This window comes from Nycticebus coucang, chromosome 5 (assembly GCF_027406575.1).
Source record: "Nycticebus coucang isolate mNycCou1 chromosome 5, mNycCou1.pri, whole genome shotgun sequence".
Classification (NCBI taxonomy): Eukaryota; Metazoa; Chordata; class Mammalia; order Primates; family Lorisidae; genus Nycticebus; species Nycticebus coucang.
Genome location: NC_069784.1, coordinates 88,814,731 through 88,840,326, shown reverse-complemented (window position 1 = coordinate 88,840,326; position 25,596 = coordinate 88,814,731). Strand labels below are relative to the sequence as shown.

The window sequence follows — 25,596 nt, the reverse complement described above, 5'->3', positions numbered from 1 at the left end:
CAACCATTCTGATTCTGTAATCCCCCAGGCCCTCCCCACCTTGTGGGAGAAAGTGTGAATTATAGGGGGTCTGTTATTTTCATCATCATCAAATCGGAGGTTGGTTTTAAGTTTATTCTGTCTACACCAGTTAGAAAGATGCTCCTGTGGATGGTTTGGGGGGAACCCTCGCAGCGACATGCGATGGTGGTGCTGGAGGAACACTCTGAAGTCACGATTTTGAGACCTTGTTGTGTTCTTGCACAACTGCCTTCTGTTGCTTCGCTTTTCGAAACGTGCTACTGTTCAATTTTATCATGAATGCCTTTCCAAGGACAGTAAATGGTTTTACACACTATGACATCGTTTCCATGGCAACTAATGTATTTCAGCAAAGAGAGACTGTGATAGAAGTAGGCTACAAAGGACAAATACAGAAACGGCACAGTGTAAAATGTGGGGCAGTGTGTGTTATAGTAAAGATTCTTTTCTCCCCAACTCCCCTAACTGCTTGTTGAGGAAAACCTGTATAACTAGATCTTGGATTCTCAACGTCTTAATAATAAAATTTTTACTGCACTCAGCACTGTCTAGTATTTTGCTAGCGCAGTTCTTTCTGTTGGGTTTTTTTGTCTGGTTGCTTTAACATGATGATGATTTCCATAGCGCATAAATAGTTGTGATTTCATTGGTCTTAAAGATTATCTGTCTCCACCCCCATTCTCCTTTGGCTAACACCCCACTTCCCTGCCAGTTCCTTTGAGAGCGTTGTCTACGCTACCTTCTCACACACTGCTTGTTAAACGTCAAAGCCATTCCAAAACCATTCCCCCACTGGATCCAGAGTGACCAGTTGATCACATGCTCATCCTTGAAATCTACTACAACTTACCTCTTTTGTTTAGACAGAAGCTAGCTGTGTAAGGGTGCATTTCAAATAATTCTGCAAAACATCAAGTCCTGTTTATATCAGCCATGGTTTAAGTAAGGGAACATATTACCCTGCTTTGTACATCTGAATGTGTTCAGGTTATTTTGTTCTATGACAATAAAAACCCCTTCTGTGCTCTTAAATAAGTGCCAGTGGCAAGTGGATGGCAGTCAGTTTCCCATTTAACAGAAAGAGAAATGGAGGCATAGATAGCAAACCATTCTGTGGGTTAGATTATACCCTCATTTATGTGTTGTAGGGCCACATGGTACATTTTTAAAATGTAAACTAACACTTTTAAATTGGGTAGTTTTATATAAAAATTGGGATTCTCTTGAAAAAATGGGAAAGTCTAGCAAAACTGAACCTGCATTCTCTAATGATGACAGTCAGCCCATGCAGTGTTGTGACTGTCGTCTTGGAAGCGGTTCTTCAGCTCACCCGTGCCTCATCTCACCTGCACTGTTCACTCTTGTTACCTACCTGGCCCCTGTGGGTTTTAAAATATGTGACCCTTGCTGCAGGCCCTCCCACACAGTCACAGGGCAAATAAATAGAGGAGCTAGGGATGGACCTTGGTTTCTAAGCCAACTACTTCCCCCCTGGCTGTGGCCAAAATTCTACATTTTATTTATTTTTATTTATTTATTTATTTATTTTGAGACAGAGCCTCAAGCTGTTGCCCTGGGTAGAGTGCTGTGGCATCACCGCTCACAGTAACCTCCAACTCTTGAACTCAAGCGATTCTTCTGCCTCCGCCTCCCAAGTAGCTGGGACTACAGGCACCCGCCACAACGCCCGGCTATTTTTTGGTTGCAGCTGTCATTGTTGTTTGGCGAGCCCAGGCTGGATTTGAACCCTCCAGCTCAGGTGTATGTGGCTGGTGCCTTAGCTGCTTGAGCCACAGGTGCCGAGCCAAAATTCTACAATTTAGAGATTCATAGGCCAGTGGTGAGGGGCATGATTAAGGGGTGGAGTCTACATTGTACACCTCGCTAATTGAAAGAGACCCTGCCACTAATGGTCGTAGGGACTTTGTTCTTTGGAGTCCCCCCTCCTTTTGGTTGCTGTGTGTGTTCTCCTTTGTGAAGTTCGGGGATAGGATGGTGGCATTTATCTTTGCATAGAAAAACTGACTCAAAAGGAAAAGCTGCAGTGTCACAACAGGTTTCACGTTTTCCAAATTTCAATGAACATGTACTATCTTTGGCAAAATAAACACTTGTATGGAATAAATAAGAATGGGGTCGTACACGTAGTACCAAGTACATATACCACGAGCTGTGTGCCGCTCCGTGTCCCCAGTGTGGGAGACAGAAGGCCCTTCTGTCTAGACCAGATGAGTCTAGACTAGACACGTTCACCTTGGTGCCAGTTGCTGAGGATGCCCCTGGGGTGGCTGTGTCTAGTACCAGCCTGTCAGTGCTCTCTGCCCCCCACCACTTTGAATATTCACTTACCACTGCATCTTGACAATGGGCAGGTAAGACAGAAGAGGTTGCAGTTGCCACTGTCTTTAGCCTCGTTTGAAGGTTTGTGCATGCAGGAGGACACCGGGGGATTAGCTAGTCTGGGACCAGAATGAATGGCTAGAGGAAAATACATCTTTCCTGGGGAAACAGGGCAGTGAGGAATACCCCACAGCAAAGGCCTTGTCTGAGCGGGGGCCTGATCCAGCTGTTGGGCACACAGGGGATCGTGGTGACCCTGAGCGGGGATGGTCCCACACACTGCATGTCTGTCCGCAGCTGCGCAGGCCTCAGGGAGCCTTGAGAGTAAGGCCTGTTCCCAGGCATCAGGCAGTGGGCCAGGGAGCAGTGAGGAGTTTCTGTGTGTACTCTCTGTGGATCTCAGCTTTCTTCGGAAATAGGCAGAGTCTGGCCCTGCCTTGTCTTTTTTGTGCCTCGGATCCAACATTAAGAATAACCGAAGGAACATTTGTCCCTGTTGACATGCTTGATATGGAAGTTGCTATCAAATGGCTATCTTATCCTCAGTTGCACTGACATCACACCACGTACAGCTCCGGGCTTCTCACTTTAGTTGTGGTTGAATAGAGCTGTGATCATTGGAGCAGAAAGAAGCCATTCAGATGTGAATATGTGAAGACGTGGCCAGCAATGTACAGATGTTTCTTGGCAGGTCAATGAATATATTGAACCTTTTGCAAGTAGTAAAAGGGGTTGAATTTGAAATAGAGAAGATACTGTTGCCAAAAAAAAAAAGTATACCTCATTTTTCTCTCCATCTTCCATTTTTTAAATGATCAAATAAAAGCCCAAGCCATGATTTAAATCTTGGATTTATCATGGCCCTTAAATCTCCTTCATCTTGTGTGAGGTATGATTATGACCCTAATGTATTGAATCTCAGTTTCTCAGTCATATTTTTTCAAATAATAAGAATCTCTGGGTAATGTTAGAAATAATAGCAGAATCTCCAGATTGGATTGCTATCATTTATTTAAAGCTTAAGATGTGGGATTAAATTTAAAGAGGAAGGTCATCTTCAGGGACAGATGTGTTGTGTGCATTGCACTCTGGATTTATACACACCCCCCCACCGCCACTGCCTCAATGCAGAAGGGTGGAGGGAAGCCTTGATTTGGTGCAGGTTCATTAGTTCCTTGTCACCACCTCTCTTCACGCTTCAGCAGAGATGGTACGACCCCTGTGTGTTGTAGACACCAAGCCCGGCCCCTTCCTGGCCACCAGTGAGCTGACTGACCTTAGGATACATAAAATAGGCCCTGGTAGGAACAAGCAGGGAGGAAATTTAGTCCTGCTTGCCAAGTGTGGGCAAAGACAAACAAAACTGGAAAAGCAGTTTAGTGCTTGACCCTGAAGGCCCATTAGGAGAGAATTATACTTACCCGGTAGGGTTGGTGAGATCCGTGTGATGATGCGGAGCCCACTGCCGGGAGGAGGGCACTGTGGACTGCATCTCTTTTTCTACCCCTTCCTGAGAGAGAGGCAGGTTGAAACACGATGGTAACAGTGCAGACGTGGGCCCCTGCATCTGCTGACTTCTCAGCTAGTGTATACCCTCTCTCCCAGTCTGCCCTCGTTCCCCACCTTTCTCCTGCCAGCATCCTGCCCTCCTGGCCTCCGCCGTGCCCTGCAGCACCACCGAGTCTCTTGCCATCGTCTGAGCATGCGGCCAGTGCTCCTTGACCTCCCGGTTAGTCCCCTGCCTGCTCTGTCCCGTCCTGAGGTTCAGGGGAAGGTGTCCATGGACATTTGGAAACAAAGCAGCGGGTGCTGGAGACAGCTCAAAGTTGAGGACTTCTCAGTGGTGTTTGTAGAACATGTGTGTGTTCTCTCAAAGATCGGGGGGCTGGTCTGATTTAAACTTGAGAGTAGTTCACTTTTGGCTGAGATCTTAGATTTTGGCTTCCATTTCTTCAGTTGACCACACATTCACAACATTTATGGATCAGCCTTTTCTACGGGGATATCTGGGTCACTTCCATCATGTTTCTCAAATAAAACATCAGTACCACTTCAGCAGGAAGAATAAAAGCATGGAAAATGCTCTTTTCCCCCAAATTCTACAATGGAATACTTAGACAACAATTTTAAATGTCTGTATAACTACATATACATATCTGTATCTGTACACATATGGGCACATTTGCACGTGGAGGCAGGGTGAAGGGGGAGAGGCCTATTTTCCCTTAAGCCTTGGATTTTTCAAAAATCAAATTTAGGGGCTAGGTGCAGTGGCCAGTGCCTGTAATCTTAGCACATTGGCAGGCTGAAGCAGGAGGATCACGTGAAGCCGTGAGTTCAAAACCAGTCTGAGCAAGAGCAAGACCCCATCTATACTAAAAATAGAAAAATTAGCCAGGTATGGTGGCAGGAACCTTTAGTCCCAGCTACTTGGGAGGCTGAGGCAGGAGGATTGCTTGAACGCAGGAGTTTGAGGTTGCAGCAAGCTGTGTCTCAAAAAAAAAAAGTCAGATTTAGAATAAAGATAAATTAGGAGAAAAATTGGTCAGTTTTTAAAAAAATGATATTTAAAAATCATTTAAATAAAAAGTGTCTTTATTTTTCTTAAATATTCAATAGCCAAAACTTACTTATTTCCAACTTTTCAGAAACACAGCCTTTATTTTAAAAAGATATACATGGTCTTAAAAGGAAATGCCAGTCTTTATTCTAGATGGCATTACCATCTAAATTTTACTTCTAGGCAATTCTGTTTTGTCCAACCATATCCTCTTGAAACAATGGAGCTGCTGCCTAAAAATATCTCAAGCCATTCTTATTGAGAGTTCTTAAAGTTAAAGCTGTGGTATTCTCCTTTTGGTTTATGGCTGCACAATGATACATATATAGACTTTATTAGTTAACTCCATCTGTTTCGTAAGCCTAAAAAAGAAATTGGATGATGCTGTATGTATGGATGGATAGATAACACTCCTGGTGCAGTAGTGAGTCAGCAGCTCCAAGTGGGTTTTCAGTTTTCCTATTGGTACTGGTTGCTAACACGCTGTGGAGTGAAGGCTCAGCCTTTCAGAATCCGTTGCGAATCAGGCCTCCTGTGTAGCTGTAGTTACACTGTGTGCATGAGACGAGCATTAGGTTTCTTCCTTATGTTGGCAAAGGGTAATGTCCAAGTGCTCTTTCTGTAGCAGAGCACTTCTGCTCTGCTTTCACCTTTCAGGTAGAAAATTCCTTGTTGTGACCTATAAATCAGACCAACAATTTTCTTAAACCTCTATAGAAGTGTTTGAGAATGGAAAACTTCTATTTGTATATATGGTCCTTTGATAAAGCGTCTCATGGTACTGAATCGCACTTTTCTGATGGTAGGGAAGCACATTAAAATTTCTGCACAAACAGCATTCCCATTCTGTACAGCTCAGCAGTGTCTAGGTGGGTTAGCCAGAAGAAAAGGCATAGAATATTGCCTGGAAGTGTCTCCTTAGTTAGGACAGGACAGCATGTCGCAGGAGCCAGAAAAGGATGGATATGCATTGCTAAAGCACAGGCCGTAGTGTTGTGCTTGTTGTTATTAGCACTTTCTGTCTCTTCAACATGATGGTGGTTCTCTTGCTTGTCTGCAGTGAGTTCATGATTGGAATGCCCATCTGTAGAGAACCATACATGTTTCTAATTCACTTCCCTGTGGTCATTTTTACTTTCTCTCATTGGAATCATCTTTGATTACATAAAATAAAGATGTTAGTGTTCATTGTGCATCTTTTCAAACAGTGTAAAAATTCATGTTTGTGTGGAGGGGATGTTTTGGTGGGATTAGTAATTTATATGGAGTAGTTTTAAACAGGGGACTAGGAAGAAAGATACTAAGAGTCATATTGAAAAAGCTGAGAGTCTCTACTAAGATGGGAAAAATTGTTTCTGTCTTTTTTTTTTTTTTTTTAGATTCCTTAACTCAAACCTCACTTTCAGCCCTAACATATTGAAGTCAATGTAATTCCATTCAACCATTTTTATTATTCTCTTTAGACATCTTATTAAAACTGAAGCTTTATTCGAGCAGTTAAAATTGCAAATAATAAATGAGGTATAGTAGCATTGGCAGGTTGTAGGCAGAGTGTATGAACAGACTGGAAATGTGCCATCCTGCCCCTGGCACTGTACGGTTAATGGGACGTGAGCATGAGTGTCTGTTAGAATCAGTACATGGCTTGGGGGCTTAGCTCAAGGTTCTAAGGTAATCCTGGGGCTGGAGTTCATGGACAAGTTGGCGCATGCCTGTGGGTTGGCAAACCTCCCAAAGAGGGGAAGCCCAGCTGATGGGAAACAGGGGCCATCCCCAGAAGGCTGTTTGACTGTGCAGCCCACCCACAGACCAATAGGAACTAGAGCAGATAGGGGCTGGGAGTTAGGGTGATTTAATCCAAGAGGTAAGTTGAATAAGACCTTGGAAGATGCAATTTTATTGTGTGTGGATGACTTGTAAAGACGCTGAAGAATGGAAGAGTGTATGTGTTTTTTTGTGTGTGTGTGTGTGTGTACACACTCAAAGCCTCCGTCTTTATTTTTTCTGGCTCCAGAAAGTTAAAATCTCATGCTGGCTTCCTTTGGTGGTACAGGGCCAGGTCTTTGCAGTTCCAGGCAGGTGTCTGTGGCAACTGTGACTTAGCAACAATTGTGTGAACGAGAAAAAATTTCTAGGCAAATTGATTGTCTGCAACAAATGGAAATTCTATGGTGGTGCTTTGTGGGTGGTTTACAAGCAGAGAGTACTTGGTTCTCTTTTGATGCCTCACTATTTTCTTTTTCTTCTACAGTTTTTTGAAGAAACAGGATGCTGATCTAGACGTGGAAAAAGTAAGTTACCAAGTTTTATGCTGAGTGCATATGCCTTGTTAATTAGAAAGCATTTTCCATTACAACCAGGACGAAGTCCACTTTCAATTTGGGATTGTGATTCTGAGTTTCATAAGTTTGTAAGAGAGGTTGAAGATGAAACTGGTATATGAAATAGAAATCTTACATTTAGGTGTTCCAACTATTTTTCCTCTTCCCTTAGTTGTAACACTTAATTCTCGGAATTATGGGAACATATGCTTTAGCTGTAAGTTATGTCTCCCCACCCCAGAAATAGAATGGAACAGCTGTCCCGTCGCTGCTGAGCCTTCAGGCTGGTGAAGGATGAGGAGTGCTCCGTCTTCAGACTGGTCAAAAGAGGTCCTCTTTAGTCATTGTTGTTTTTCCCTCCAATGTCAGGTGGTTGCTCCCCTGTGCTTTAGTTGTCCCTTTGAATTGCAGCCACTATGTGACAGGTCATTCTTTCATTCACTGAACAGTTTTGGTGTTAGATACCAAAACTGGGTATTAGACACCATGCTGGACTGTGTCGAGACAAAAGTAAGTGTGACAGACAGGGACTCAGGTAATTATGCTACATTCTGGTAGAGTTGTGCAAAGGGGCTCCAGATGCTCAGGCTGAGGGCCACCCAGGAAAGTTCTGTGATGGAGAGAGTGTTCAGTCTTTTCTGCCTGTACCTCTCTCTCCCCTAGGCCTTGCATTCCCTACTTCCTGAATGGAAGCAGCTCTCACTGGCTACTTTGGGCGTCCTGTTCTTCTCTGTCCAACCACAGTACCTTGGGTATAATTTTTCAACTGTTCTGAGTTACATTCCTCAACTCCCTGGGCACTCAGGGGCTGCCATTTCATCTGAGAATGACATGGAGTTATTGCTTATTTTGATTTGATCACAGAAGAGGTTCTTCTCCATGAAACAGAGCCATTGCATCTTTGTTTTAAGAAGTACATTATCTCTCAAACGTTGTTGTACTAAAAGCACCTCATGTAGGCCTCTGGCTTCTGCAGAATAGATGGCCTGTGGTCTCCTCTCAGTCATGGGTTTTTTAGTTCATGCACACCAGGGGGACTTGGGGGAAATAAAAAGGCTCTAGGCAGGGCAAAGCAGAGGTAGCCTTTTTAGAGTCCTTGTGCACTTAGGTTTGGGCAGCAGATGCCAGGGGTTGGCAAAGGCTCTGCCCCATGGGAGCTCAGCAAACTGGGCTGGGCTGGAGCCTCTGAGGAACACCTGCAGTGGCAGACCAGGAAACCCTTGGTGTTTGCCCCAGGCTGCGAGATTTGCCCTTCCCTGTCCAACTCAGTCTGAGTGAATCCTACAAGCACAGCAGGGGCAGGTCTGCTAATTTGGGTTCCCAGTACCGGCCCAATGCCAGGCTGGTATAATAGAGCTTAGTAAAGGGGATGTGGGGCCTTAGGAGGATGATTTAGTCCTGCTGCTAACTCAATGTAAGACTTTAGGCAAATCATTTTTTCTCTCGGAGTCATTTTTCTTAGCAAACTGCTAGTGCTTTTTTTTTTTTTTTTCCCCCTGACTTGGGTCTTGTACCAAAATTGAAAAAGTGCTGTTGGCCCCAAGTCTAAAAAGTGCTAGATAAGGCCAGCCCTGGATTGGGACTGAAGGTAGAAATAGGTGTCTCACAAAGGAGCAAAACAGTTAAGTATGACTGACCCGGCCCTGGGGGTGTTTTTAAGTCCTGAGGGAATCCAGAGGAAGAGAAGCTGAGGAGAGGTGGAAATGCTTCTTGGACTGAGTGAATCTGAGCTGCCTCTGCAGGGCTCTGCCTGGACCCTCTCTGTCCAGTAGTTAATGACCTGAAAAACACTTAACCGCCTTCAGGGAGTTTGGTGTTTTAAAAAGTTTGGTTCAAAACCTCCACTTCTAGAACGTTTTCCTAATGCTGATAGAAGGCTGCTGAGCACAGATGTATCAACTTTTCTTTTTGTGGGTGTTTATGTATTTGCCAAGAAGAACCTGGTATAGGTAGGGCATGCCTCCATTATTTAAGTAAATGATACCCGTTGGCTAACCTGCGTGGAGAAAATTGTTTAAGTTATAGTGTTTGCTTTTTAAATGGATTTTTGAGTTTTCTTCTTTAGCTGAACTTTTTGTAAAGACAGAACTCGTTGTGGAAAAGTAGCTTTTTATTTCAGCATGTCAAAGATAAGTCAGCATAAATTCTATATTAATACCTGTAGTCTATTGAACTTCTGTACATGGAGTGCCTTGTCTACATTACACTTAACCACTGTGACAATCCTGTGAAGGAGCCATGTCCCTTACTTACGAGGAGTTAGTTATCCAAGGCACCATGATTATAGTTAGGATTCTAATGAGATCTGTCTGGGTCCAGAGCCTTCTATTTCCCATACCTCACTTTACCTAGGAATTTACATTTGTAAGTTAACAAGAAAGCAATGTCTCTTTCTAGAGAGATCTTCCTTGATCATTCCCCAAGCTCCTAGTCTGGATGGGGTTGCACATCACCAGGTACTTCTTCAAAGCCATTGCTGTAATTGTATAGTTAATTTATACAATAACTATCAAATCTCTCTGCTCCCTTGAGCTGTAACTTTGTGAGGTCAGAATCCTTGCCTATGCCAAGTCTAGTGCCTGCCTTAGCAGGCCCTCTGGAAGTGCTGACTGAGGATGTGAGGTGAGTGACACATGACCAAACTAAGGGGTAATGAGAGCCAGAGAAAGCCACTTTGGTAGGAGGCAAAGTACAAAAAAAAAAAACACAAAAAAACAACCTCTTACCGTGCACCCAGAAAACATGGCTTCTCTTCTCCGTCTAGGGATTTTATTTGTGGAAACCATGCTTGTTAATAGCATTATATGGAGATAACACAATCACTTCTTGGCTTTCTCTCCAAAAGTGCAAAATTTCAAGCAGACAAATGAATAGGTAATTGTTAAGAATGAAGTAATCTTGGCAAGCAAAGAGAATCCAAAGATAAAAGAAGGAGAAGCTGGAAGAGCACAAGGCAAACAGTAAAAGAGCTTTTTTTTTTTGCACAGAATTTTCTGGAATTCTTGAGCAAAACAGTTCTCAGTATGGTTTCTGTAAATCACTGCTTTAAATGTATAAAGGTTCTAGAGGTGAAACCCAGACTCATCTAAATTTTGAAAACTACATAAGCCATGTATATTAGAATAAAAGTTTGCACTTTTTGTGTGTAAAAAGCTGATTCAATTGAGTCATTCTATTTAGTAATTAAAATCATGATTTAAAGGATTTGATTAAAATAACATCTGCTGTGGTCATAACTACTCTGAAAGGGCTGACTAGAAAGTTTAATTTTAATGCATCCTGGATGACCTTTGTCTAATGTTGTTAAAAGTATTTCAGCGCCTGCTGTGAGAGAGGCCTCTGTCATTTCTGCAGTTTTAGTGAGACCAAGAATTCCTGTATTGCTATTCGAGTGGTTTGCTGGGTTTTGACAGCTGTATTCAGGCCACAAATATGGCCATAAATACTGCAGCCTGTTTGACAGACATAGAGATCTTCCAAAACGAGGATTGTCATTCAAAAAGAAAATAGAATTGCCACCTGTGTTAGAATTGTTTCTTTTTCCTCTGAGCAAGTCCCTTGAAAAGTGTAGGTCTATAAATATAGAAAGTCCATGGAAGTTGCTCTATTTTTCACTGTTTCTTTGGTTGTAATAAGTCCCAAGAGAAATGATAAAAATATCCTGGATTCTTATTGAGGGGCTAATAGTCTCATGGGGACAAAAAAATCTAGTTCTAAACAGTTGACTTTTCAAGATTTCAGGCTGCATCTGGAATCAGGCTTTCGAGCTGTGTGCAGGTGATGCCTACACAGCTGGCAAGAGGTAGAAAATGTAGTTCATACACACTTTACCTGGGAAAAAGGGAATAGGATTTCCAGGGGTCAGCATGTCTGGAGTGTTCATATGCTATCTAAGGCTTCAAGATGCTGATTGCTGGGATGGCTTGAGGATGTCTCTCCAGTGTGAATCTGAATGCACCCCCTCACCGTGTGTACTTAGGGGGTTCACCCCCTCACCGTGCGTACACCGTGTGTACTTAGGGACGTGGGAGAGGGAGTGAAGAGGAGGAGAAGACAACAGCAGGCACTCAGCTCCCTGCCATGTGAGGAAGCCACTGCTTTCTGAATGGGGGTGGGGAGGGTGCTGGGTGCTGCGGTCTCAGGCAGAGCGGATGGGAGAGGGCTGCTCCACGTGCAGAGGTGTGCAGGTGGGAGTTGTCCCGCAGGCCCTCCCTGAAGTGCGCACTTAGGGCTGCCAGTCCACTAACTATAGGAGACCAAGTTGGCAGACATTCTCCATCTCCCTGCCTCAAACTCATATATAGACTGACCCATTCTGCTGGTGATTGGGCCATGGAATGACCCCAGCCTTGGAGTACCTCTGAGTAAGGGTCACGTTTCACGCAGCCTGCTTTGCTGGTGACTAGGGATCAGGGAATGGGAATGGCTTTGAAATGGGGAAAGAGAGTGAGAGAAAGGGAAAGAGAGAGTGAGCATGTGTGTGTTTAGGAGGAAAGAACATGGTTAAAGTTCTGTTTTAGACCAAAAGGCAACCAAAAGTAGTTGTTACACCTCATCCGTAACAACCGACCAACTTTCTTTTACATAAATCTCTGGATTGTAAAACAAAGTGCTACCGTCTAAGAAGAAAAAACAAGCCCTCTGCCAATTTCAATTTCTAAGATTAAAAAAAAAAACCTTTTTCCTAGATATTATAAACACAGGAAGATATTGATGACTGATCTGGAAGAGTTATAGATAAAAATATTTTCATTGTGATTCATGGAAAGAGTTGAACAATTTGGAGTGGCTTGTTTAGTCCTGGATACAGAATGGTTAATTCATTGATTCCATGAACATTAATGAGCACCCATGGGCCAGCCACTAAAAACGTCTTCTCCTATTCATTCACTCCATTGTATATGAGGAAAATGGAGCTCAACAGACATGGATTGGCCCCAGAACTAATATCTAGGAGTAGGAAGATCCACAAGTGCATCTCAGACTTGAAGCACCTTCTCTTTCTTCTCCATGGTGGATGTTGTCTTATTCTGAAGCTCAGTCGAGCAGAAGACAAATAAATCTTTATCAGCCTCATGTAATTTAACCGGCAATTTTGTATGCATCTTTCGTTTTCCCGTCACTGAATTTGAAAAGACTTTCTCTCTTATTTCTAAATTTAAAAGTAGCATAATGGTTTTATCAAGGAACAATTAGAAAAAAGAATCAGCTTTTAACCCTGACCTGGCCCTGGAAGGTGGTTCCCCTGTGACAGTGTGAGAGTGACACCCAGGGGTGGCATTTTGCAAGCGGTGGGAGTAAGGGATGCCTGTGTGACTCTCATTCTCTTTCCATTGCTGGTTCCAAGACTTGGAGATCATTTTATTATAGGCCTCATCTCAGCAGTGTTCATCATTTCATAAGAGAAGAGCTGGATGTTGCCAGGAGAGAGTGGGGAGAAATGCTGCCCACGTGACAATGGAGAATCAGACAAGCTCTCACCTCCGTACTTTGTTCCATTTGTTTTTACGTGGAAGCTTTCTCCTGTAGCCTTGAGATGCTGGGTAAAGTGCTTCGTTGCAGCCAGGCTCGCTGGGTAGAGGTTGGAGTCATTTGGCCATCTGCCTTTCATAGACTTAGTGTCCTCTGAAATTACGTGTGAAGGAGAAGTTATTAATACAGTATTATAAAGAATGGTAAAGGATGCTTTTGTCACTGTCCCATAACATTTGTTTTTATTGTATTATTTATTTATTTGGACAGAGTCTCATTCTTTTGCCCTGGGTAGAGAGTGCTATGGCATTATCACCCACAGCAACCTCAAAGTCTAGGGTTGAGCAACGCTTCTGCCTCGGCCTCCCGAGTAGCTGGGACTATAGACACCTGCCACAATGCCTGGCTAGCTTTTCTATTTTTAGTAGAGACAGGCTTTCACTATTGCTCAGCCTGGTCTTGAACTCCTGAGCTCAAGCATTTCACCCACTTTGGCCTCCCAGGGTGCTGGGATTACAGGTGTGAGCCACTACGCCTGGCCTGCCCCTAAACATTTTTAAGAACAGAGCCACACTTGTTCTGAGATTGGTATGGCATAGACCATGAAAATATATAAAATTCAAGCTTTTCCCTACAAGTTATTACCGCCTACTTTTAGCCCATAACAAAATTTTATTTAAGCAAAAAACCTTTATTAGTTTGCTATGGCTGCCAAACAAATTACCGTAAAGTTAGTGGCTTACAACAGCAGAGATTTATAGTTTCTGTTTCAGAAGTAAGAAGCCCAATATCCAGGTGCCATGCAAAGGCTCTCTGGTGGCATCAGGGTTTCCTGACTTGTAGCCTTGTCACTCCAGTCTCTGCCTTCACATCGCCTTCTCCTCTGCGTCTCTATGGGATCTCCTTCTGCATTTCTCTTACAAGAACACTTTGAGAGCCTGCCAGCTAATCCAGGATAAGCTCTTCTTTTCAAAATCCTTAACTTTTTCACATCTTTGCCATATAAGGTAATATTTACAGAGTGTAAGGATTAGGAAATGCATATATTTTGGGGGGTATTTTTCTGCCTACCACTCCTATTTTTGAATTTTTTTTTTCATTTACTAAGATATAAAGCTTGAAATCACATGTTTCATTCATTATTTCACTCCTGTTAGTTCTCCTGAAAGAGGCCACTGAGAAGATCTAAGAATGACTCTCTTCCCCTGGTCTCAGAACAGGCAAAGCTGTGCCCGTCTTCTTTCCCAGACTGAGGTTTATGGAATGATGAGGAATTACGGGCTTTTAGATGTAGGAAGGCCTTGGAAATCATACCCTCCCTGTCTTAGGGGGAAACTGAGCCTGGAGATGCAGGATTACCCAAGCCAGGAGCAGAGATGGTACAAGCAAAGCTCTAGTCTACCTCTTCTATTGCGTTCCTGCACACCCCCAAGCTGTCTCTTGTAATTAGAAGCCTCATCATTCATTTGAGAGCCTTTTGGTACCTGAAAATCCTCCTGAAAATTCTCCTTTCCTAGGTCAAGAGCTCTGGTTTTTACAGCTTTCTCATATTAGCTAGTATCTGTCATTCTGGTCACCCTCCTGGAGACGTTCCCTTTATATCATTATCTTTTGAAAATAGGTACTCAGACATGAACACAATACTTTAGAAGGTGGCTTGACCAGTGTAGAGTGAGGGTCATGTGAGGTTTTGGGGGAAGCACTTGTTTTCTGCATCAGTAGATGCTACACTAAAGCAGATCAAGACTATATCTCTAATTTAGTCATTTCATCATATCTTCAGCTCGCATTGAGTTGGTGTCTGATAAAAATCTTTAGGACTTCTTACATGTGAATTGCTTTAAACACATCTCTTGCCCTCTCTCCACATAGAAGATCTGGATCTCTGTCAGTAGCAGAGTGGGATCAGCTCGGGATTCAGAATATAGAACAAACAGAGATCCAGAAAACAAAATGTGTAGTAGACCTCTAGGATGGGGTGTGCTCCTGGGGATGGTACCAGCATCAGGCAGTAAACAGGAGGTGGCTGGATAATCTGGTAAGGCATGGCCTAGGGGAACTCTACTATAGGTGCCTGTCTAGATGGGCAGATGTTTGGCAGCGCAATTGTCTGGTTGAGAAGGTTTGGATTCAGATGAGAGGTGCAGGGGTACAGGGACTCCAGTCAGGGAGCTAATGCGGAGTCCAGTCCACAGAAAGGAGTTCTGATGTCAACTACTGAAAATGGGGTAGGGCCCAGGACAGGAGCTTAAGCCGGAAGAGTAAAACAAAGCCCTGCTCTGAGGTCAGAGTCATAAAATTGGTATGAGCTAGAGCTTACCCCACCCAGAGCTGAGGGACAGGGTCACTGGCAGAAGTCATAAATGGGGTGAGTTTTCCCAGCTGAGCAGATTGGAGGGTGGAAGGCAGGCGATACTACTCTCCATGTGCATGAGTACTCATGCGTGTGCACAGACATGCTGTTTTCTTATAATTAGGAGCAGGATTTTGTCTGTTAATTAAGGGGAGGGTTGTGTGATGTTTTGGTCAGCTGTGGCTGTCATTATAGCCTATTGAAATCTTGTAAAATCTCTGTGAATTATTTGTGAACTCTTCAGGCATATCTGGATGAAAGCATGCAAAGCTCTGTACCAGGGACTCCCTCCAGGTCAATTTTGCTGTTCTGTGATGTTAGGGCCCTCGCCTGGCCATTCAGTCAATTCTGAGTCCACCAAACTGAATCGTCACTTGGTCCAGGATTTTCGAGCTTGCTCAGATATGTTGTTGAGTGACTCTAGAGTGCCTTGCTGACGTCAAGGTGCTCTGAAGCTAAGATCTGTCACTCTGGAGCATTAGTTTTCAACCGGTGTGCCGCAAGAGGATCTTACGTGTGCAGAGAAAAATTTTAAAGATCATTAATTACAGGCGATTGCACTAATGTACACAGCTATGATTTAACAATAAAAAAAAAGAGGAAAAAAAAAACTGCCCAAAACAATCCTAAACATATGCAGGAGATAGCCTGTACAGAAAATAAAATCCATGTGTTTATAAATTAAAAAAAAAAATAAAGATCATTAGTTAAATTATTTTTGAAAGAAGTTCAGGGCGGTGCCTGTGGCTCAGTGGGTAGGGTGCCGGCTCCACATACCAAGGGTGGCGGGTTCAAACCCAGCCCCGGCCAACACTGCACCCCCCCCAAAAAAAAATAGCTGGGCGTTGTGGCGGGCGCCTGTAGTCCCAGCTGGTCAGGAGGCTGAGGCAAGAGAAACAGTAAGCCCAAGCGCTGGAGGTTGCTGTGAGCCGTGTGACACCACAGCACTCTACCGAGGGTGTTAAAGTGAAACTCTGTCTCTACAAAAAAAAGAAAAAAAAGAAGTTCAAAGCACAGTAAGTATATTCTTTTTTTTACTCTTGTTAAAAATCAACATCATTGGGCGGCGCCTGTGGCTCAGTCGGTAAGGCGCCGGCCCCATATACCGAGGGTGGCGGGTTCAAACCCGGCCCCGGCCAAACTGCAACCAAAAAATAGCCAGGCGTTGTGGCGGGCGCCTGTAGTCCCAGCTACTCGGGAGGCTGAGGCAAGAGAATTGCTTAAGCCCAGGAGTTGGAGGTTGCTGTGAGCTGTGTGAGGCCACGGCACTCTACCGAGGGCCATAAAGTGAGACTCTGTCTCTACAAAAAAAAAAAATCAACATCATTTAAGGGTGCTACGGAAGTTTTAACTATAGGTGCAAGTGTGTCATGAGGAAAAAAAAAGGTTTAAAAACACCCGTCTTAGGGCGGCACCTGTGGTTCAAAGGAGTAGGGTGCCGGCCCCATATGCCAGAGGTGGAGGGTTCAAACCCAGCCCCGGCCAAAAACTGCAAAACAAAACAAAACACTGGTCTTAAGTGATAGCCCTGTGAAAATGCCCTGAGAACAGGCAGTATTGTGGGAGGGGAAAGTTGGGGTGCTTGCTCAGTCACTGCTTGGGGAGTAGAGGTACCTAGTAGTTTTCTTTGGTGTTAGCCCCACTTCCTGTAACATACCCAACCAAACATTAGGCCATGGGTGATATATATATATATATATATATATTTTTTTTTTTTTTTTTAAAGGAGGGACTGAAATCCTGTGTTCAGATGTGGGGTACTAATCTTTGTTTTAAGGGTTCACCTCTACTAAAATACTGATCCCCTTTTGCAAGTGGGGAGCACCTCCCACTGGTGGGTGAACATAGGAGCTTCTTGGAAGATGGGGGTGTTTGTGAAGTTGTGAAATGTGCCGCTACTGAATCTAGTCAGAGTGTAAAGTTGAAAGGAAGCGAGATACTGTGTGGGTCATAAAATGACAATTTACCCACTTGCAGAGTCCCTCCAAATTAGAAAAAGTGAGAGGGTTTCAGAGTAGAACACGAGGTAGCGTGAAGAGGGTGTGGGCCTTGGGGCTTGAGCTGGCCCTGCCTGTCCGGGGGACAGAGCCTTGTGCTGTGGGGCATGCGGGCAGCTGTCCAGCCTCCAGCATGACTGTGGTGAGGGTCTGAATGGAGGGAGCAGGGAGTGTTGTGAGGTTGACCCAGAGGGTTACCTGGGGGCAGTGAGATGAAGAGATGCCAAGGAGGGGAAGAAATAACCCTCACTTGCCCACTTCTGTTTGTTCTTCCCCCTTTCTCTGGGCAGTGCTGGCCACGACTTGGATAACTTCCCACTTCCATGTGGAGAGGATTCGTACCCAGGGGAGAAGAGTGGGCCACAGGGGAAACTTCCTGTTATATCATTTTTCTGTCCATTTCTATGTCCAGATTTAATGCTATAGTAATTTAAAACAAACGAAACCTTTGTTTGTAGGGAAGATATTGTCCATCTTTAGAAAGAGTATTCTGAAAAGCAGTCCTTCTAGATTGGGTGGGAAAAACAGTAATTTTGGAAAACAGAGTAACTGCCACTTTGCCTATTCCACTGTTATGAAATGGGGAAGTAAATGTCCCCCATGTAAATGTTGGGTGTTTTCGTGTTCCCCTTATGAGAGAGCTTGATGTCCATTGAAGTGCTGCTCATTGCAAAAAAATAGTTGACAATGGAGAAAAATTTGAACAGCCCTCAGATACTGAAAATGAAATAACTTGTAAAACCTACTCATGGAGTTTAGAAGTTGTTCCTGTGATCCGTAGTGAGGTTTCAGGTGTGGGAAAGGCCTCGCTGGTAAGATATCAGGAGTGTTTTTTCCGTATGTGGCTCATGAACTAGTAGTACGAAAAGTTTCTGACAATGGCCGTAATATTTGCTGTATCTTCTCATAGTTGGTATTAATAAACATTGGCTACTAGCCAATCAAACAACTTTTTCATTATTCTATTTTTACAGTGACCAGAAAGAAATATAAGTAGGTTTCTGTGTTTTCTAGATGACACTATTTAGCAACAATAAATAATGCATACTGTTGTTTAAAACCTTCCAAAACAAATCATTTCATAACTGACAGTAAACTGTGTCAGGTCAAGAAAAATCATTTGTTTTTCTCTGGAAATACTTTTTTTTTTTTAATTGTTGGGGATTCATTGAGGGTACAATAAGCCAGGTTACACTGATTGCAATTGTTAGGTAAAGTCCCTCTTGCAATCATGTCTTGCCCCCATAAAGTGTGACACACATTTTTGCAGGAAGTAAAGTCCAAATCCATCAGTATCTGAGGCCCTTTTGAATGTACATTTTAGGTAACTGTTACTTCACCCGATGTTTAATCCATGAAGGACCGTTCCCGGTCTCACCTCAGATTTGAGATGGGGCCCCACAGATTTCTGTATTTTCTCTCCTATCACCATATGCCCTGGCCCTGTTACCACTGAGAACATTAACATTCTTCTCCCAAATTGAAGGATCTGGCCACAGGGGTGCTTTTTTCCCCAAAGGCTTGCCTTTTTCCCTCTTTCTTCAGATAAGAACTGGGTCCCTGACTCCAGTTCATGCCACCTCTGACGCTGCAGTTGCCTTCACTAGCCTGCATCTCGGACTGGCTTTACAGTTTCTCTGTTTCTTGGTGAATTCAATTTCTCCATCGGAGGCCTCTGCTCAGGCAGGCGCCGTGACTGTGCCGGACGTAGCACCCTTCTCCATTCGCCTTGTAGAATTCCTCTACTTATCCATAAACCTTTCCTTATTTTCTTTGTATTTTTCCCCACATCATTTTCCACTTCAGCATGTTTTACGATCTAATGAAAATAAGCCCATTAAAATGAAAATGGGATGTGTTATCCTGTTTCCATGTCATGATGCAGAGAATGTGAAACATTTTTTAAGAAAAATCAGTCACCTAGGTCCATGTCTCTAGAGCAGCAGTTACAGTTTGTGTTTTTCCCAACTAGTCTACTAAGTGGGAGAAAAGGTGAAGCTTAAAAAGAAACCGTATTTGTTGAATTTATTAGCTTGTGAAATAATTTCTTTATCAGCTTTACATTTTGAGTAGGAAATAGGGAAGCTTTTCAAATAAACATTTCTGAAATAGAATAAATCCAGTACACACTCTTGTTTTGTCTAAAGAGTCCGGCTGGAGCATCAAGATCAAGTGTGCTGTGGGGGACGCGGGCGGTTGTCCAGCCTCTCAGCATGACTGTGGTGAGGGTCTGAGCGGTACGATAACTGAGGGTAGAGCAGAAAAATAAACTCTAGACTTAATAGTAAAGTGTGTGTGTTGGGGGAGATGGAGAATTATGCCAAGGTTGGGAGGCTGGGTGGTAAGAGATGGGTGAGTCTGAGATTATTCTGTAGGAATGAAGAAAGGGTGCTTTGGAGAGGTCATGGGGGTAGCATTAGCGCAACGTGATCAGCTTCCTGAGCAGTAGGTGACTTGGGGTTGGCCTGGGACGTACAGGTCAGTACTGTCTCCTGGAGCTCTGTGGCACAATTCAGCAAAAGATGGCCGTACTCTAGGCGGACAAATTAGAAACGGGCACCCTTTTCTCCAGGTGGGATTTCAGGACCCCTTGTAGCGGGGTGGGCACCACCTTCTGAGTAAGAAACGTTGCCTTTCCATCAGCGATGCCTGGATAAACACAGTGAGCCCTTGTAGAGAGCTTTGGGGCTTATGTGGTCCTCATGTGTGACTGGAGCAGAGAGCCGGAAGGACCAAACACTCAACCTAAGAGAAGAATGAAAGTTCTGGGCAGGAGACGCTGAAGAAGGTTGGTCCAGGGCTCAGGTTAACATGGAAAATGGTTTTTATTATGGTGTATACAGAGGAATATATGTGTATGTGTGTGTACACTCCCCCATCTATGCTGTGTGCAGGGAGATAGAGTGGCAGACTAAAACACCCCTGGATCTGGTCCTGCAGTTTATGAACTAGAACATTGCCTGTCCCTTGGAAGCCCCTGTGAGAGTCTCCTCTCCTGATGCTTCTCCCGGGTGGAATCACTGTTCTGAATTTTGCATTTGTCATTTCCTTGCTTTTCTGTGTAAATTTATTTCTCCAAACAATGTATTAAGTTTTATTTGCCTCAGAGCTATATATAAATGGTCATCTTATACCATTTGCTTTTTTCAATCAACATTTGTTTTTTAAGCTTCAACCTTGTTGATGCATGAAGCATCATCGTGAAATTCATTTCTCTTCACTGCTGTGTGATCTTCCATTGTGTGAATATACCACAGTTTACTTATCCCTTCTCCTCCCTGTGGGCATTTGGGTCATTTCCAGTTTTTTTGCTGGAACATTCTTGAATGTGCATCCCGCTGCAGTCTGTCTAGGACGGGTGCCTGAGGGCAGAACGTCTGGGTCTTAGAGTATATGCATTTTCAGCTTGGCTGCGGAATAGCAAGTTGTCTTCCAGAATGGTTGTACCATTTGATAGTCCCACGAGGAAACTTTTTTTTTTATTTCAGATTAATGTGAGGGTACAATCAGCCAGGGTACAATATTTGAATTTGTTAGGTAGAGTCTATGTAAGCTGTGCCACACACCCCTACATTGTACCCATTAAGTGGGAGCACACCAGTCCTCCTCCTCCCCTCTCCTCCTACTTCCCCCTCCCCTCAACTTGAATTGAATTGAGTTTTACTCCCATGTAGGCATGAATTAGATCATCTACTGGTTTCATACTAGTATTGAGTACATTGGATATTAGCTTTTCCATTTTTGTGATACTTTAGAAGTATGTGTTTGAGCTCCATCCAGGTTAATACAAAAGATGCAAAGTTACCATCTTTTTTATGGCTGAATAGTTAGTATTCCATGGTATACACATATTACAGTTTGTTAATCTATTCTTGAGTTGACAGGCATTGAGGTGGTTTTCACATCTTGGTGATTGTAAATTGAGCTGCTATAAACAATCTAGTGCAAATGTTAAGATAAAATGATTTATCTTAACATTTATGATAAAATGATTATTTTTCTTCTGGGTAGATGCCTAGTAGTGGGATTGCGAGGTCAAATGGTAGGTCTAATTTGAGTTCTTTGCAGATTCTCCATACTTATTTGCAAAGAGGCTGTATTAGTTTGCAGACCCACCAACAGTGTAAAAGTGTTCCCCTCTCTCCTCATCTATGCCAGCATCTGCTCCATGAGGAAACTTTTAACTTTCTCATGAAGAGGAAGTCCAAAGGGAAGATGAAATGTAGGATTCAGCAAACACTGGAGAGGAGAAGAATGTCATTAGGTTCTGATGACATCCAACTCCCCATCAAAGTGTCGGTAGAGAGAGCTGGGGAGATGAAGAGAAAGTAGACTCACACAGCCATTGTGGAAAGGGTGAAAGTTTATGTTGCATGGTCTATATTCACATTGTATTAGGGAGCAGAGATTCTATCTTGGGTAGGTATGAAAACAACCAGTCCTCTCCATTTTCACTTAGTTTTCCCTGATCAGCAACAATCGTTAGTACTCTGGGGAGCAGGTGGTGCCAGGCATATAAGTAAGCGTACTGCTTCCACATTAAACTGATGGTGGCAGGGATTCTAATAAAGCTTTCAAAGCAGATATTCACAAAGAGGCACACAAATTTTTTGGAGATTACATTCTTTCAAACACAGGAGATTTTTCTGACAGCTATGCTTTGCATTTTATAAATTAATTTACACCAGGTTTGACAGTGCTGTGTCTTTTACTTCGTAGGGTTATTGAGAACTCAGAGCCACTCTGTGGTTGCTCATTCACTTGACCTGAGAAAAATGGGTCCATGGCATTTTGAATAGCAAATTAACTGTGAAATATGACACAGCCCTTGGTGAACATGTTGGTTTCATTTATAAGTTCTGATCACTCTGCTATGTAAAGCTGATGGGATTTTTTTCTTTTCAGAGAATTTCCATTCTTCCAGATCTAGATTTTAGTAAGGCTTACTTCTTTTGTTGGCGTTTCTATGAAACTGAAAGTAGAGCATTAAACCTTTAAAAGCATTTGTCCTCTGGAGTCTCAGAAGTGCAGCTTTTTTTAACTCGTTATTTTTGGGTCACCCTTCATTAATAGCATTCATCAGTTTTATTTGATTCCAGGCCAGAGAGATCAGCAATGGTGGCATTTTTCAAAATCTTTTAATCATAGTTTTTCATTATCTGGTGACTAGTATTATCTATTTGAAACTTTTGATGGTGACAGTGCATATTTGGGAAGACAGCATGGCACACTGGAAATAACACTTGTGCTTTGCCAAAAAAAAATTGAAAAGAAACTCAGTGTCACACAATTGAGGTTTCGTTATATAAAGTGTGATGAATCTGTTCAGCGGTATATTATGCATAAGTTAAAATGATCACCATAATTGCTAAATAACGATGGAAAAATCTTTAGGTTGTTGAATGGAAAAAAGGAAAGATACCAAATTATATGTGGAATATGAGCTTAATTTTGGAAGCAAAATGCCTATGTGGGAAAAGCCTACAAAAACTGCACCAAAATGCTAACAGTTATATGTGGGTTATGAAATTATGGGGATTTTCTTCTCTGTTTGTTAATGTGGCTATATTTATGGGAAAATTAGTTAAAAGGATGGACTTAAAGAGAGATTGATCTGGACTCCAATTCCCATTCTGTCGTTCACCAGCTGTTTGACCTTGGGCATACTATTTAACTGTGAAGCTGACTTCCTCTGGAGCTGAAAAGATGTATCCTTGCCCATAGGGTTGTTACCAGTCAAATAAAGTAAAAAACCTAAGTTCCCTTTTGCAAAAGCCAGTATGGTAGCCCCTACCCTTCCTACCTTCCCCTTTTCTGGAAAACACACACCCAACAGCCAAGAGTGATGATATCCTTTTATTCTCTGGTTTCTATTTTGTCTGGTTGTGGCCTAGCTCTGATCTCAGTAAACACTTAGGACCTCTTGAAACTTCTGTTTCAGCTGTGACAACTGACGGCTATTTTAGAGATGTGATTGATGAGTAAGAGTGTTTGGCCTTGTGTGACAAAGGGAAAATTTGAATAACTGACTTCCTAATAGTCCTAGAATAAATATGTGCATTTTTTTGACAAAAATAAATTTGAGGACAGCCTTGCTAACTTTCCTTGTCCAGTGGGGAAGAAACATATGTTTTCTAAACAGGGTTGTGATTTTCTTGGCTCTGCTAAATTCTTTAAAGAGAAAAGGTACAAATCATGTGTGAGAGAAGAATTCAGCCAGATTCCTCAGGGGCTGGGTGTGGGCCCTAAGATGTTAAATGGAGATTTCAAGATGATAGGAGATGATCATGCCCGGTGTTGGTGAGAGCAGGACCAGAGATATTGATTGAGATCCTAGCACCTAATTTACTGCAGGGTAGGTTTACTCAGAGGATAGAGAAGAAAATTAATTTCTTAACAGCAACAAGATTGACCAGATGCCCTGGGTTCAGGGAACACCCTTAACAAAGGTTCAAAAAAAGATACTCCTATTCACATGGGCTCAAGTCATTCCATCTACTTGGACTATACCCAGAGCGTCTGAGATCTCCCCTAGATTCTTAGATCTATTAAAGGTAGGAGAGTATTTTTGATCTATTTGGGGCTAGATTCAGGTCTCTGTGCTCCCAGTTCTTTCTCTGGGCAAGTCACTGGAGATGCTGGGCCTTGGTTTTGCTATACGGTGAGAGGTTTCATCTCTAAGGGCCCTTCTAGCTCAAAAGTCCAAAGATTCAGTTATTTCATTGGGTATTTCTTTTTTAAAGTGTCAGCACCTTTGAGAGACACAAGTAGTTCAACCATAGGAACTCAATTGTAAATCCTTATCCTTGACAGTTCAGGACTCTGAATCAGCCCTCCTCTTGTGTTCTGCAGATGGCTGGGTGGGGTCAGCACCTTTCTGCTCAAGGCCACGGTTCCTCGTGGCCCAGTAGTCTTCATGGCCCTAAACAAGCCAGAAATGTCATGAGGGAAACCGGAGTCAGAGACAGGGACTTCCTTGTAGATGAAATGGGCTTTTAAGGAAGGGAAGAGAGCAAGGAAAAGAAATAAAAGACAAATATTGGACAGAAAGAAGTAAAGCTGTCTCTATTCACGGGCAACATGACTGTTTATATAGACATATCCTAAGGAATATATAAAACAGCTACTAGAAAGTACTACAAAGTGAATTTAGTAAAGGCCTAGGATAGGAAAATCAATTGCACTGCTGTTATATTAGCAACTAACAGCTAGAAACCCAAGTTAAAGAAACAAGTCCATGTACAAAAGCAACAGAAAAACATAAGATACTTAGGAATAAATTCCACACAAACCAGTCAATGGATGTTGTCTCTGGAGGCACTTGAATATAATAATGGCATATAATGACTCCCCAGGGAGTAGACTTTGTACAAAGTATCTCTTATCTGTTTTCCAAGGGAAAAAGTTATGCCAACTTGCTAATTGTTGTTTGCCATCGTCAAGGCGTGGATTGTAATTCAGTTCAACAAACAGCTTTCCTAGGGCCATTTCCTAATTTACCTGACACCAAGCAAGTCTTCTTTGCACTTTGGGTGTGGAGTGTAGTCCTAGGTGACTGGATGGGGCCAGATTCAACCTCAGTCAAGAGATGTTTCCTCAGAAAGTTGTGTTTTTTCTTTATTTTTTTGTTCCTACTTTTCTCTGGGATGTGATGAGGCATTTAATCCATCAGACACTGGGAGGATCTATGTAATGAATTTTTACATGCCCCAGTCATTTTAATGTAATCGTCCCTTCTTTTAAAAGGCTTCATTAAGTCTATCGTTAGGACTGTAAAACTACTTAAGAGAGACAAGAGGGCTTTTCTCATTTTCAGAATTCAGACAGTTTTGTTAATTGCATCACTTCAGGTGAATGGAAATTAAATGGGTTGGGAGAATGTTCAATATTTATTTATAGTAATAAGCATGCCACATATTTATAGTCATTATTGTACAGTCTTCTTTGGTGTGTGTGGGGGGGAATCATGGCTGTTAAAAGTAACTCCAACAACTGTGTTTGGCAGGGTTTTAAAATCTGGGTGTGAATATTAACAGATCCAGGTACTCTTGTGTTAAGGAAGTATCATACCTACAGCTTATAAAATTTAATATGCTTTTAACATTTAAACTTAGAACATTTGAGTTAAATATGTTTGCCAATGTCGATAGTTTCTGGATATTATACCAAATTTTGTATCTTAATTTTGGCAAAATGATAGGAGAGTAACCGTTCCATGGTTCTTAAATTTGGTAATAAATACAATTTTAGTATCTTTTTCTTAAGGTGCTCTCATGGTAGATTTTTGAAGCTGGTGGGAGAGAAACTTTCCATCGAAAGTTGAGGATCTCATTTCCAGCTAAACCACCATGTGGGGTCTCTTGAGGATTAGGTGGGAATTCTATGCCTAGAACCCTATGTATGCATTCAGACAGGGATGCAGAATGGCCCCAACACGCGAATCCTTCATCTAAATGCAAATCGTATAAATAGCCCCTTCTGTAGCCCTTTTTGTACCTGCCTGCTCTTTGCCTAGTCTCACCCATGCCCTTG

General features: G+C 42.7%; 1 protein-coding gene across 3 annotated transcripts in view; it reads left to right on the top strand.

The window, feature by feature from the left end:
- The window catches only part of FYN (FYN proto-oncogene, Src family tyrosine kinase), a 218,575-nt gene that overhangs the window by 28,819 nt on the left and 164,160 nt on the right, over window positions 1–25,596 (top strand). For all 3 annotated transcript variants that reach the window (XM_053591174.1, XM_053591175.1, XM_053591173.1), the window contains exon 2: window positions 7,173–7,212. The gene's annotated coding sequence lies outside the window, so the exon portion shown is untranslated. The remainder of the gene's footprint in view (window positions 1–7,172; window positions 7,213–25,596) is intronic.